This window comes from Aythya ferina (assembly GCF_964211825.1).
Source record: "Aythya ferina genome assembly, chromosome: 21".
In the NCBI taxonomy this organism is placed as follows: Eukaryota; Metazoa; Chordata; class Aves; order Anseriformes; family Anatidae; genus Aythya; species Aythya ferina.
In genome coordinates this window covers 8282688-8297337 of record NC_140319.1, presented here as the reverse complement: position 1 = coordinate 8297337, position 14650 = coordinate 8282688, and the positions used below count along the sequence as shown (strand labels likewise).

The 14650-nt window shown below is 40.0% G+C and overlaps 1 protein-coding gene across 1 annotated transcript in view; it reads left to right on the top strand.

Annotated features, from left to right (window-relative positions):
- SKI (SKI proto-oncogene) overlaps nt 1–14650 on the top strand; it is a 134807-nt gene that overhangs the window by 7487 nt on the left and 112670 nt on the right. Inside the window, exons 4-5 of the mRNA XM_084494723.1 lie at nt 464–606; nt 1544–1642. The gene's annotated coding sequence lies outside the window, so the exon portion shown is untranslated. The remainder of the gene's footprint in view (nt 1–463; nt 607–1543; nt 1643–14650) is intronic.

The following is a 14650-nucleotide window of genomic DNA, read 5'->3' as shown; positions in this document are numbered from 1 at the left end:
CAGCTTTGAATTCACCAGGAAAAAAAAAAAATAAAAAGGAGAAGTCTGCCTAACATCTCATGTCTTCCCAAGTATTGATAAACATTAGTGCAAACGTACAGTATCCTTTGCCCCAAAGACGTGCTCTGGCTTTAGTACCACACTTCTAATGACAAACATTCACCTAGTTTACCATATGCATTCTTTTATCTTAACTGTTCTCTCTGCATGTTAGGAGATTTATTTCTACCCATAATGTATTTCATGTGTGTTAGTTGTAAATATTGTGCTCATAAATCAGCCTGGACCATCCAGCCCCTAGGATGGAGACAACTTACAATAGGTCTGTCTGCTTCAGATTGGGAGGCTCTACTAGCTCACTGTTTTTTCCATCTCTTGGCTCTGTTAGTGGCGTATTGCCAGTCTCCTGTCTCACATTAACAGGAATATTATATATGCTGAACGTAAAGTGTTTTTCCTTCAGGACTAGAAGAATGTAATGGAGCATGCATCTGGCAGCGTGACATTCTTCCTATGGGGTGCGGTGTGCCCTCCATGCAGAAAATCATCACCATGGAGTTCTGCTTCAGTCCTGTAGGCATGAGGAGTTTTACTGCGTGCACTGAGGTAGGTCTTAGACCAGGTTGGGAAAGCTTTATGTCAGGGACTGCATGCATATATGCATAATGTGTAATGAAAAATTGATTCTTCTCCCCTCCCTCCAGCAAAAGCTCTAAATTAAATACCACAGAAGTAGCGAGTCTGGAGCATGATCCCAGATCTTCAGCTTTTTCATCCCCCTTCTAGAACCAGCTCCATCTGTGCTTACACCTATGACGCTACTTTTTATTTTTGTGGGATGGAAGCTCATTATATTTGCCTCATAAGGTGTTTTTGAAGAATGTAGTTCATAAAGTATATGCCTGAGGACATATCAATACTACAAAGGTATCAATTACCCCCAAACTCTGTAGGATTTTTACTACTCATCATCATACACTTTCATCTGGACTCTTCTCCATTTGTCATCCTGTGGGAAAGCTTGTCCACTCAGTAGGGACTGCAAATAGTTTCTGCTCCTCCAAAATGAGTATCCTTTTTGCTGATTTTAAAAATCCTTTGCTCTCAAAATTACTATGTTTGTATAAAACAAATCATTACATTGGATTGCCTGAAACAATCAATATTCAATAAGCTTCTGGTACGTTAATTGTTTTTGTTTTTTTTTTTTAGAAGTCTGAAATGGGCTGAAGTGTAGGTCTGAACTAAACAGACTCTGTCACACCAAAAATACTCTAAAGTAGTATATTTCTTCATGGTAGTGCAGCTGAAAACACCACGTTTACTGTAATTAGTGCATACCACTCTTGTGCCTATGCTTCTTATTTATGTGTACTTAAATGTGTTTCTTGGAGGTCATGTTACAGCGGTGTGTTCTGTTGGTTATTTTGGTCTAATAAAAAGACCCTTAATTTGCATCACACAGTACATCCCAAAAGTGTAAGCCTGCATAAACAAGGTTTCTCAGAACTGTCTGTGACCCAGAGCACATGATGCATTTCAGGAGAGCCGGAAAGGAGAATTTTGCTATCACCTGAGGGGAAACAAGCATCAGAAAGAAGCGAGGAGGGGAAGTTTTGCTGCTTATTTTTAGACTCTGTGGGTGAGTATTATTTTCAGCTCTCTCCATGTTAATTTCTACAGAACATTGTATTAACGTGCAATTACGTGTGATATGATGCTAATAGAGCCTCATAATTTCTAGCTAAATCTGAAGTAATCACTCAGCAGCAGTCCCTGAATAATCAATACACTCATTCGTACCCAGATAAGGCAGCAGTCAAAGACATGACTGCAGACCATGTAGGTATGTCTGAGAAACCTTACACATGCATTTATTCTTAATAAGTTCTTAAGAATATGTCAGTGACAGTGGGTCAATCCTGCACATAGCTGAAGATACACTGTTACTGGAATTAATGTGTGTTCAGAGCTAACTTTCAGTACAGCTGTGTGGAGCAGGTTTTGTACTTGCGATTGCATACCTTCAGCATCTTCTATGTTTAGCAGAACACTACACACTCATAAGTGTCATACAAGAACATGCTACTTATTAATCAGCACTTCATTGTCTCAGTATGCTTAAAATAAGCGTTTTGTCACATTCAAGAGGAAACTTTATTGGTTTGTGTTCTGGCACAGTGCTCCATGTTGTCAAGTGCTGTCAGTTGGCTTCTATCTGTAACTTATTTACAGAGAAAGAGAGGGAGATTGATATTGAAACATTCTGGTAACAATTTTCATCAGATAGATATTGGATATGTCACTAAAGTATCTCTAATCTTACAAAGAACAAGAGAATTAAGGAGTGTTGGTCTCATCTTGTGGGCTAGAGAGGTCCCCCCTTTAGAGCCTTTGACTACTGTATAGGACAGGGAACAAAAGCTAAAATTCCCCTGTTGAACAGTGAATACAGTGAGAGGAAGGAAAGAAGATAGCATCTTATCAAAGTATCTTCTGGTTTCCTTTATAAACAGCTAAGAAGCAGCTTCACCACTTCCCTCACTCGGTATTAAGCAAAGGACCTTTGTGAGGACAATAGGTGATAGGCCTACCAAAATTTTCTTTGACCATCTTAGAATGTATCTTTAGTTTAAGTATCAATAATTGCAAATGCTGCTTTAAAGCCAGATGTTTCTAGTTAGACTACAGTTGTGTTTCAATGTGATGTGGAAGCAGAAAAGTACAATGAGCCTGGTCTTGGCTTCGAGAAACTTGCTTTTGTCGCTGGTTCTGAAGCTGGCCTTTTGACTGATATCACATGAGTCACTGCATCTCTACATCACTCCCACACTTTGCGAACTCATCAGCAGAAAGACTGCTTAATGGCACTCTTGTACCTTGCACAAAAAAGACCAGATCTTATTTGACATGACTAGATATCACTCTTATTAAATTTAACAATTGACAACAATTTACAGTCAGAACGTTCTAAATAAGGACCAAGTACAACAGACATGTTAAAGCTATTTTGGTAGCTTATACTATAAATGGAGCATCAGAAAAGACAGCAAAGGAGGCCTGATTTTTGTCTTTGTGTAGATAGGAGGAATTAAATTTTGAAGTGATGAACTAGTAGTTCCCAAAGCAGTCTGCAAAACCATAAAGTGTATTAGCTCCTGAATTCCAATAGTAGTTGAAAAATACAGAGGGCTGATTGTAGCAAAAAAGCACAGAAGTTTTGGAACAATTGAGCTGAACAATTTATCTACTATGCATTGAAGACCACATGCAGTTTTTGATAAAGATTTCTGCAACCTTATTAAAAATGCTAAGGTTTTTCAATAGTTTACTGTTATAAATAGATACTTTTAGGGTCTTTATTGAGAGCCATACGTAATAACATTTGATTATGGGTATGCTTTTACAGCCTGTCACAGAACACAGAACTCCCATTTTAGTAAAATAAATACAAAAAAAATCTCTGTAGGGCAGGTGTTGTACACAAAACATATGTATAAAGTTTTTGTCTTGGAAAATGTAGCAGATGATTACTAACCTCATTAGAAAAGAAAGTTGTAGGAACTTAAAATGTTGTGCAAAATTCTCCGTGTCTCTAATGTTTACTGGGTTATTGATTGGGTTTTATTGTGCAGCACCATTTTCAGAAAACTCTGAGATGAAGGAATAAACAATTAGTCTTGTGTTGAATGTCCCAACTGAGAAGAAAATCTAAAAAAGAAATTATTTGGATTACAGAAAGTCAGAAGCATTATTGATATACTTGTCCTTAAAAGGAGATACTGTAGGAAATAGAATGGATTAAATTATTGGAAACATTCATGGAGTAAAAACACTATTAAAGCATTTTAAGAGTCATATGACCAGTGAACCGAAAGTGTAAAAACAACGCTTTGGAAATGAATATTTTCCCAAGAAAACTTTTCCAGTAAAAACCTGGGAAACTGTACTTTTTCTTGTGGTTAAAAAAAAAAAAAAACAAAAAAAAAAACCAACACATTCCAACTTTAAAAGAGACAGTACTTCCATAGAATGGAGTACCTTCTGAATGTGCACATCCTTAAAAACTATGAAAAACAGACAAGTTTAGGACTTAATATTTACAGTGTATGCCTACTATTCTTTTTGTGCATTTTTCCATGTGGATGATAAAAGTAGATGGAGCAGTTTCACAACTACTTCCATTTGACTTCTTTTTCTGACTCGTACACGCTTGTGGAATTCCTGCTAGTGGAAAAACTAAAATCAAATCACTCTAGGGTGCAGCGTGCACAACATACTTTGTTGACATTTTAATATATATGTTAGTAATTCTTTTCTTGTCCGAGCTTTTGTAAGCTTGCTTTTGGTGAGGACTGGTGTGCTCAGTGCCTTGCAAATGAAATGAGAAACTTTAATTGCTGTTCTGAATCTAGTGTGTATTAGTGGCAATTTAATGGTTGCTTTCTGTAGGGTTATTTTTAAGCAACCCATAAATAAGCAGTTCCACAATCTCAGATGTGTTCCACCTAAATAATGAATGCAATTGGTCCTAATTGTTTTCCTTGGTAGCTCTCAGAAAGTGTTCTCATAAAGGACTTTGACTGGTCAGTCTTAATTTCTTATTCCCTTGATTTTTACTGGTGGTTCTTGGTAGTTTCTTGAGGCATTGTAGATTGAAACAGTGCTGAAGTGAAGTCCTGCCTTCTTACTGACAGAACTGGACCAGCTGTGTAGACAAAGGGCTTCCACCTCCAGGGCTGTCATGTCTGATATCCTTCATTGGTAATAAGTGCACAGAAAAGGAGAATGGAGAAATGGACCCATCCCATACCAGCTCCCTTTCTGTGTGGAATCACAGACTTGAGCTTATAACACGAACCACCATTTTTTATATAGATAATATATAAAGCACAAATACATATGTAATGAATTATTTTTTTTTTTCAGATCAATCTATATTTGTGCTCTCTCTATCTAAAAGTTTTATTTTTATGTATGTATGAAACTCTGTACTGCTGAGTATACAGTTGAGAGTGTGGAAGGATTCAGAAAAGGCTGGGATGTTTGTATGGCTAGCAAGAACACCCAGCTTGGTTATAGTAACACTTTAAAATAAAATGCAGCAACATCTGAGAGGCAACAAGGGAACCTTTTTAACTCTTGCTGGTGACGGAGGGACTTGCAGGTTGGATCAGTACCTCCAGAAGTGTCTTCAACCTTTGTATGAAGCAGCTAGTCATGGCCAACGTCAGAAACAGGACAGTGGATGCTATATGTGGTACGCTCCATCCATTTCTGTGCTGAAAAAACCTGCAAAAACCTTTGATGCCAAGACACATAGGCCTGGTCCCAAAGTTATTGTGGAAGAGAGAACTGAATTTCTGAGAGAGAAAGAAAAAGGAATATAAAGCCTGATGTAAGACATTTGAAAATGTTAAAAATGCTTAAAAGTGTGGGATTCTTGAGCATTATGCTACCACCATGAATTGATTTTAATCCAGTACTGGTTATCTCAATCCTTTCTTAGCTTAGTTAACTGTACAAAATACTCTGTTTTCCTGTGTTGAAATTCAAAAAGAGAAAACAATCCACTGCTTGGATTTCTAAATTCACGTAACTTTTAAATGGGAAATAGTTTTCGAGCAAGAACAATAAACTTGCTGGTAGTGGGTGGCATAAAGAGACTGTTTTTTCCATTCAAGGCTTTTTTCTTTTAAGTGTATTTGATTTAGATTGATTTAACCTGGTGTGGGAATTGAAAATTTGACTGAAACTTCCTGTTCTGAGTTGTGGCTTAAGCGAGTTGCCGGGTGAATGTTTCTTGCCATTCTCATATCTTCCTTCTTGCACAACACTCCTTGATGGGTTTCCATCTCATGTGTGGGCTTGATGAGGCAGTGCGCTCTCGACAGGTTAAAAGCACAGAAAATCTGTGCTTCCATCCAGACCTTCTATACTTTTGGTAGAACTACTTAGTTTCTTTCTTTTGCCTCAGTTTGTCAGGACAGTTTAACTTTTATAGGTGCTGTGAAACCCTGTTGGAGGATTTGCTGAAGTTCTTAGATGGAGGTTATAGATTGTATTCTACCAGGAGCTTCCTTGCTGAGCTGGTAATTCACCTCAGTGCTTGGAAGTGGAAATACACTAGCTTGCCTTCCATGCTCAGAACCCACTTCATTGTTCTCCCAGTACATTGGTACTTTTCCTGTTTCCAGTACTTCTTTAAAGGTTTTGTGGAATGCTGTAAGATGTCTGTGACAGTTTAAGACCCAGTCCTCTGCTTCGAGCCAAGCCACGTCAAGCAGGTTGGCACCAAAGGTTTCCCTTAGAGGAATAGTTCTGCCTGTCCAGGCTGTGTAGTGATAGCCCTTAAGCTACAGCAACATCTACAGATGTTTCCCCTCTTCTGACTACTTGTGTCAACAGGAAACTGTCAGTATGCATAATGGCTTCCAAACTTAAAACTTCGTCAAGCAGTAAAGAAAGAAATCAGAATTGTAGAACATCCCAAGTTGGAAGGGACCCATAAGGGTCATCGAGTTCAACTCCTAATCACAGGCTGCAGGTATGTTGGCAAGTTAATAGATTAAGGAAAGGTTTCTGGGCTCTGGAACTTCACTGTATATTTATATGTTGTTGAAAGAGCTCTTGCACATTTTTAGCTGGGCCAACTAACGCTTTCCCAAACAGTTCAAGAGCTGTTGTGAGCAAAGCCCTTTCCTGCAAGGCATTTTGCATGCATCCTTTCTGTTGTAGAGGTGGGTAACTTGAAGATGTGGACGTGTATTGTGGCCACAGGCTATGAAACAATCCCACAGGACAATCTTAGGGTTAGTAACACAGATCTCTGTGCAGTTATCTGGGGGGATTTTCACAAGGTAGCGCAGGCAACCGTCAACTTGCTAGAGAGCATCAGCTCCACAACCTCCTGTGCTCAGCTGCTGAGAACATAAACACAAAGCATAACTTCGTGTGAACTGCGTGCCATTGTTTGCCTTGCATTCTGTTCAGCAATCCCTTGGAATCAGTTGACCACCACCAGCCCTGAGCCACTGTTACATTTCTAGAGACCGTGCACTCCGAGTATGCCAGTGCAATTTTGCCCCTTAGCTCTCCTTCTACTACATTCTTCTAAGAAATATTTGCAGGCCCTGTGAATGATTGGCCCTATTACTGATTTATCTCCTGTATTGTTTTTCCCACTGGGATCGTGTTCTTTTTTCAGAAATGACCTCCCTTGCTAGTAAACCACAGCTTATTTGGTCTTAGTTCCCTCCCTGTCCTCTCCTCCTAGCATGCTAATAGTGATCCTAACTGGCCTTTAACTTTTTCTCTGCAGTTGTCACTGAGCCTTTCCGAGTTGTGTTCTAATTTCCACTTGTAGTGTTTGCTTGGCACTGTCTTCCACATGTTAGGAGGTGATGATCATTACCAGTGTCAGTTTTGCAGAGATTCAACAGGTGGAAATGCTCTGCTTCAGATTTTCTGCCCGTGTATTTGTTTAGACAGCTTCATGGGCACTTCACATGGAAGCCAACGCTGCAATGTATAGCACTGGAAAACGAGGGCAACATGGAGGTATGGGGAAGTGTGTGTAGTGCACTTGAAGTACTTTCAAGTAGCATTCTGAAGTTGCAAAAACTGGTGGTGTTCCTGTTTGCTTAAACTATGTAGCAATGGAATCCATTAGTAAGGATCAGGACAGTTGTTCAATCAGGTGACTGAGGCCAGAGCAAACAATCTCAGCCCGTCGCTGAGATCAAGGCAGGCAGACCTAGTTACTCAGTTATTGATAGATGGCTGTGCAAACACAGTCAGGAATAGTAGCTGAATCTTTTTTAGAAGCAATTTTACTTGCCTGCTTTTCCTAGAACTAAAATGAAATGAGAAAAGGACATGTGGCCTGACATACCTCCAGAGGAATTTCAGGGGCCCTGTTAATAAATGATGTAAGGAAAAGCAATGGGCAAAAATGGCAAAGCATCTGCACGAAGTTGTTGAGCCAACCTGACAGATTATCAGGTTAGCTGAAAGAATTTGCTGGACTAGGAAGAGAAGGCAGCAGGCGCTCACTGGGCCTCCTTTGTTACAGCAGAGCCGGTGGGTTGATTTCAAGGAGTGATTTGGGGTTGGAGTTAGATGATCTTTAAGGTCCCTTCCAACCCAAACCATTCTGTGATGGCAGGCTTAAACTGTAAGACAAACAGAGGATAGGCTCTACCTATTTGTACTTGCATTTCTTAGGCTACTGTGGACAAAACTGGCTTCTTGTGTAATCAGGTGCAGCTTGAATAGACGTCAGTAGATTTGTATCTGTTCGGTGTAGGAAATGAATTTCATCTATTTTGAGCGTGTCTCATATGTAGCATGTCTGTCAGGCTGGAAGAGGAAAAAACACATGCAAAGGCACATTTTGCTTACATAGCTGTGTGCTCAGCTAGGTGAAGTAGCATTTCAACATAGGAATGTGTGTGCTGAAGCAGAGTCCCTTTGTGGGCTTCATACGAAACAAAGAATTATTGAAGAACCCAGTCCAGCTAAGCACTCTGTCCCCACACATAATTTTACATTTGTCTGGTGGTACCAGTCAGAACTGTAGCTCACAGGCTGAATTGGCTTAAGGATTTTGAAACACAAGTTTATTCCAACTTGAAGTGAAAGAAAGCTACTAAAAAAATTGTTCAAAACTTTTGGAGTTCTTTGACTTTTGTGTTGTGTACAATAGGACATGATTAAAACTAGGACATTTTGAATTAGATGGTCTTGTTTCACTTTGAAAATATATTTTAAAACTATTTTGACAATGGTGGCACTCTCTGCATTTATACTCCTTTCTAAATTAAGTAAAGTAAATTTCAGTGGAAATTGTCTGCTCCAGCACAGTAGAGTTCTGTTGAATTTTTTCGAGCCAGACCTGCTAGGGACCTCATTGCTTTTGCTGCCAAGTGAGGAGAGATCCTCTTTACAGAGGCAATTTAAATGGGCAGCTCCTTTTGATAGTGGGTATGAGAAGGAATAAAGACATGGAGCAAAAACGTGCTTAAGGTAGGTCACGCAGTAGGTCACCACAAAGCTGCCCTTCTGATTCTGGTGCTAAACATAATCCAGTAGACTGTTTCCTCCTGTAGTACACAGCTCTTTATGTGGCCCCATGTACAGCTCCAACAAAAGAAGTCCTATTGTGCATTTCCACTTTAGGGAAGGAGAAAGGGAGAATTGACTTGCTGCAAATGGCCTTGCAAATCTGAGGAAGAATTAGGTGTTTGATTCTCAGGTTTCTTCAGTCAGCCATGCCACTTATTTTTGTTTTCAACTAACAGAAGTGTCAATGATCTTAGCACAGTAAGTAGGGAAGGGAGGCATGACAAAGATTTCATATGGGGAAATTGCAGGTGACTCCTGAACATGCATGTAGATTAGACTGAACGTTTCAAATAAAACATTATTAATGACGTTGTTGGTCATCAAGCTTTTTCGGATATGAACTGAAAATGAAAGGTGGTATAAATCCATATCATATTCCTCCATTTTGCATGCTTTTTGTGGGATGAACCCACAGAGCTTCTGTAGGCCAGCGCGAAGTAGTCTGCATTGATCCAGCTGGACTGTTAACGTTGTGTAAAGAGACCAAACTTACCATTTCTGTACCTTACTGAGCTTTCCATTTTCAGCTTAAATACAGAGGAGACTTCAAACCTAATTTCTCAGTTTATCGTGCAAATAATATTCTAAATCTTGCAGAATCATAACTTCTGTGTGAAGCTTCACAACTGTTTTCTATTGATAAAGGACTTAGCTGGGCACCAAGAGATAAGACTGTAGGATGGAGAAATTGCGGACCTAGTCATGTAGCCTTCCAGTACTGCATTCCTATATTGAAGTTATGGGTAGGTGCAACTCTGTACAAGTTCACGTTCTAATCCTACAGCTATTGAATTTATGGAAATTTGGGGCACTTGATGCCTTACAGGGGACAGTCTTTATATATGGGCTTTAGATTCTTGGCAGATTGTCAGTGTAGAGCTCATATTGATTAACATAGTGCTATTGCTTTGAATGTGCATATGTTGTGTTCAGAGAGCAAATCTGCCTGGAAACTTTGCTGACACCTTTTGGAAGGATTAAACCTTTGGGATTGAGCCTAGGAAAAAGTGTCAGGATCAAGCAAGGATTTCCATTAGTACTGCCAGCTGAGAGTGGCAATGGACTTTGTGAGAGCCTGGAGCTTGTATTCCCTGCTTCTAAGCAAATAGGCTCTCCATAGTGGTGCTGAGATAAAGATTTGTCTTGACGTTCCAGATAATTATTTAGACAGAGATAAAATTAGACAAATTAATTGGAAAAAAATGGAAATGGACAAATGGAAAAATATGTACAGATGGTTAGGAGCACCTAAAATCCCATTGTGGTACGGTGACTGCTAAGTCAGCTAACAATTTTTTTTTATGAATGAGAAATCTAATAAGGAAGGGAAAACAGTTAAAATTTGCCCTAGAGCAATTGTAACTTCTACACCTCTTTTTTTTGGTTCATAAACACCTCTGTCTCCTGCAAAAACACTTGCGAGGATACTTTTTAATATGGTTTGCTAAGTTTTGTTGCTTGACTTCATTGTTCCTGCAAATCAGCAAATGAATTCCATTTGCAGTTCAGGTTTTTTCTGAGACGAGGAATATTTATGCCAGATTGCTGCTCCTACCTTTACCCTTAAGAATCACATGCTACAGGAACTATGTCTCACAGAAATATGCAGCTGTAGCAAAGTGTAGTGTGCACGTGGAAAGATCTGGTAGGGCCAGGCTCTGACATACCATGCTCGTGTTACTCCATGAAGTAACTTCAGGCCTGCATCACTAGCATGTGCCCCGTATGTCACGTTCAACTGCTAATACATCAGCGGAGCTGTGAGCTGTATTTCACAGTCCTTTTGTCTCCACTTGGAATCACAGCCATTCTGATTGTTTTCCTGTGGCTGTTCGAGAGCTGATTTATCCCAAAATGTGGCAGATGAGGCTCTCCAATAGTGATTACAGTTGAACCATTCCAGTTTGATGCTGATGTAAGACGGAACTGGCCTTTAAAGTCAGATTTTTACCCTAGAGTAGGGAAGAGAAACTGTTCTCCTTAGCTAAGGCAGTTGGCAAAGTTTTTTGTTGTTGTTGTTTGATTTTTTTGTTTGTTTTCTTGTTTATACAGAAGTTCATGGCTTGTTAGTATTCCCCAAAAAATCTGAACAGCCTCCAAGTATACCCAAGTTAGTATTCTGTAGAGAAGAGGGCAGTGCTGTTGCAAAGGACATAACAAAAATAAGAAACGTAGAGCAGAAAAAGTCTAAAAAATCAGAGAAGTCTATGGAGCTAGTGAGAAAATGAGAGGTGACATGAGAACAGGAAGGAAAGGGGAAGGTTATGTCATTAGAGACTGGAATTCAATGTTTTGATGAAACTCCATGGATACAGGAAGGAGCAGGGTGGGTAAAAATAGCTAAATGAAAATGGTATGAGTTCCAAGAAATGAACTCTCTGAAAAGAAAGAAATATATGTTCTTGCTTAAAAACAGGCAGAAGAAGTTACGTGTTTTTACGAACCATTAGAAGGAACGAAGGAGGAAAGAAAGGGGTGAAATTTGCGGACTGCAATTTCTTATTTTTTCTCCAAGCAAGCTCGAAACTTTGTGTTGTTATACGCATTTCATCCAAATTCTCAGTGGCTTGGTTCCCAAGAGAGAGAGAACACTTTTTCAGTAAAACCATCTCATCAGAAGACCTTGGAGGCGATTCAGAGTTTCTGGGCTGAGCACATGCATGCACACTTAGGCATACAGATATAAAATCCACTCCCTGACTGATACAAAACACGACTGGTGGTTGTTTGAGAAAATGGCCATAACATATAGAACAGTTTACTCTGCAGGATTTAAATGTGTCCAAAGCCAGCAAACAAAAAGGTTGAGGTCTCTCTCTTTTTTTTTTTTTTTTTTTTTTTTTTTTAATGCTGAATTGTATATGCTTGTGTCCCTCCCACTGAGATTCATATCTTATCTATAAACCAGAAAGCTCTTACAACAAAAACAAGAAAGGAGAAAATCAAGCAATTGACTTGGATTTTTTGGTTGTTGTTGTTGATTTCAGAACAGATGGTAACATATCACAATGGAAGTTTTATAAAAATTTCCATCTTTTAACTTTGAGTGCAGGCCTTAAATTTTTCCCTGGTGAAAATGTGGAGTGTGAGTCATTAAGCATGCTATGTTCTGTCTGCATGGGATTTTCACTTACTGCATTCAGAAAAGTCAGAAAGCCGTTCCATTACAGCAACTGAGGTTTTTTTTCTTCTCCACCTGGGCAAACGGCCAATTCCATCATCTCGGGCTCAGCAGTAGGAACAAGGAAGGTACAGACTGAGGAAGGGTTGTAATGCACAGACAATGGGAGAGTCCAAGAGCAGGAGTCGATTTCCAAAGCTCAGACAATTGTCAGAAGAAGTTGCCTGAGTTATGATTTCTCCAGTCCTGTCTGAATTCACTAACATAAGTGATGGCCTGGTTAAAGAAGCTTTGGGCCTGGTTTAGCAAATGAGAGGTTGCATTGCCTGCAGAGTGTTCAGCACCTACTGTCCCTAAATTATTGGTGTAGGGATGGACTGAACGTAATCCTTGTTGGGATGCCACTTGAAATTTGGCACTGATTGCTGTGGGATAAATAAGGTCCAGAGGTGCTGTGTGTTATTTTCTGCAGGTTTACTGATTTGACCTTGGGGAGCTAGAGGAGTTCAGCCTCTCCAGTATGTAACAGTGCTCATCTTAATGAAATTATGGAACGTTGCTGGGAGGATATAAAGGGATTTTTACATTGAGGCTTCAAGATATTTGTAAAATCCTTTGGTCTCTCCAGGGCCCTGACAGCAGTCTCTGCTGCCTAGGCGTTAATATGCAGCATCGTCCTGAGGACTGCAGCGCTCATCAGTGGTATCACCCTGCTGTTTCTCCTCTTGGTGTTTGTAACACATGTAGAGCAAAATCAAATCAGCGTCTGAAACTTGCAGCTTGGAATTTCCTTTGTGGCATCTACACCCATTTGGGAGTGGGGATCTAGAAAAAGGCTGATATATGCTGCCCCAGAGTTACGCACATCCATGAGGGTGTTAGAAATGCAGAATGATGGATGGATGGATGGATGGATGGATGGATGGATGGATGGATGGATGGATGGATGGATGGATGGATGGATGGATATCTCATCTTACAAGGTCCCTGTCAGATTAGTTAATTATTCTCAGCCTTTGTGATAGTTACTGACATCTAGAAGGGAGGTGAATGGACCATCTTGTTGGATGGCAAGAATAATATAGAACACAATTTCCCCTGAAGAAATAGCTTGCATACCTTATATAATGAATGAGCTCATTTTGCCTGTGTTTGCCAGAAACAATAAAAGTTAGAAAATGTCCCAGTAATTAAAATAAAGTGTTACCCAGATTTATGGTGAGAAATGTGAAATGTCAGGCAATTGAGTGCAGCTCCACACTCACAAATAAGCTTCACATTCGTTAGAACAGGTTGCATTCATTACTAGGAACAGTGTGGGTCCAGTGCTAGCCCCAGAAGGCAATGAATGGTTTCTCCTGCTCAGGGAAAGAAAGCAGAGGGGAAGGAAAGGTGCCAGCTGGCATGTTAGCTGATGGATTTGGGGTCCTCGTGGTAATGCTGCAGTATGCACGGTACAGACATGATCATTGCTTCAGCATGGGTTTTGGATTATACAATGGATAGCAGGAAGGAGAGGGTGCCATTCTCAGGCCTGCTGCATGCAGAAAAGGAATCTAGCAGAAATTCTGGAAAAACTGAATATGAAAAAGGGAAATGTAAGCGAGGCCAGCCCTTCCTGCTACCCCTTCTCTCACAGTCGCTGGTTTTGAATACAAAAGCTATACATGCAAGTTTAGCAATATGAGTTCATTCCTTGCTTAAAATAATCTTAAACCCTAATTATTCCAGAGATGATTTTTTAGTTAGTTTGTTTGTCAAAGGCAACGTAAGACAAGATAATTGGGTCGGATCTATGGAGGCACTCTGCCTGTAGACACAGGGAATATTGAAAGGGGAGGGCTGTTGAAGACAGAAGTGAAATTCACTGAAAGGCTGCTGTGCCAGCCCTTTTGGGCAGTACCCTCGCAAGTCAGCCTCAGACATTGCAATTGCCTTTCTGCTGGGTGTAGCTACAAAGGGGCAGGTTGCTGAAACGTCCTTCTGCTGGGATACTGAGAGCTGCTGCCTGAACATCTCTTGTTGCTAGCCTCTGCACTCCTCTTCTCTGAGATAGCTAATTGAAAAAGGAAAAAATGTGAAATGAAAATGCTTTACATAAGAACTAGCCTGACAATTTAAGCCTAAAATGCCTGGAACCTAAAATGTAAACAACTTTTCCTGTAACAGAGAATGGGGCCATGTTAAGTCACAGACGCTTCAGCGAATGCTGGTGTTACGGAGGACTTTCGTTACCTGAGTTTACCACAGTGGAGGTGTCTGAGGTGTCTAATTGAAAAAAACAAACAGCCTGTCTTGCTCACTAGAGCATGAAAGAGATCTTGTGGACCAAAAAAAAACAAACCAAAAAGCACACACACACAAAACTCAGACCATTTAGCACCGAATTCTCTTCTCGCATAA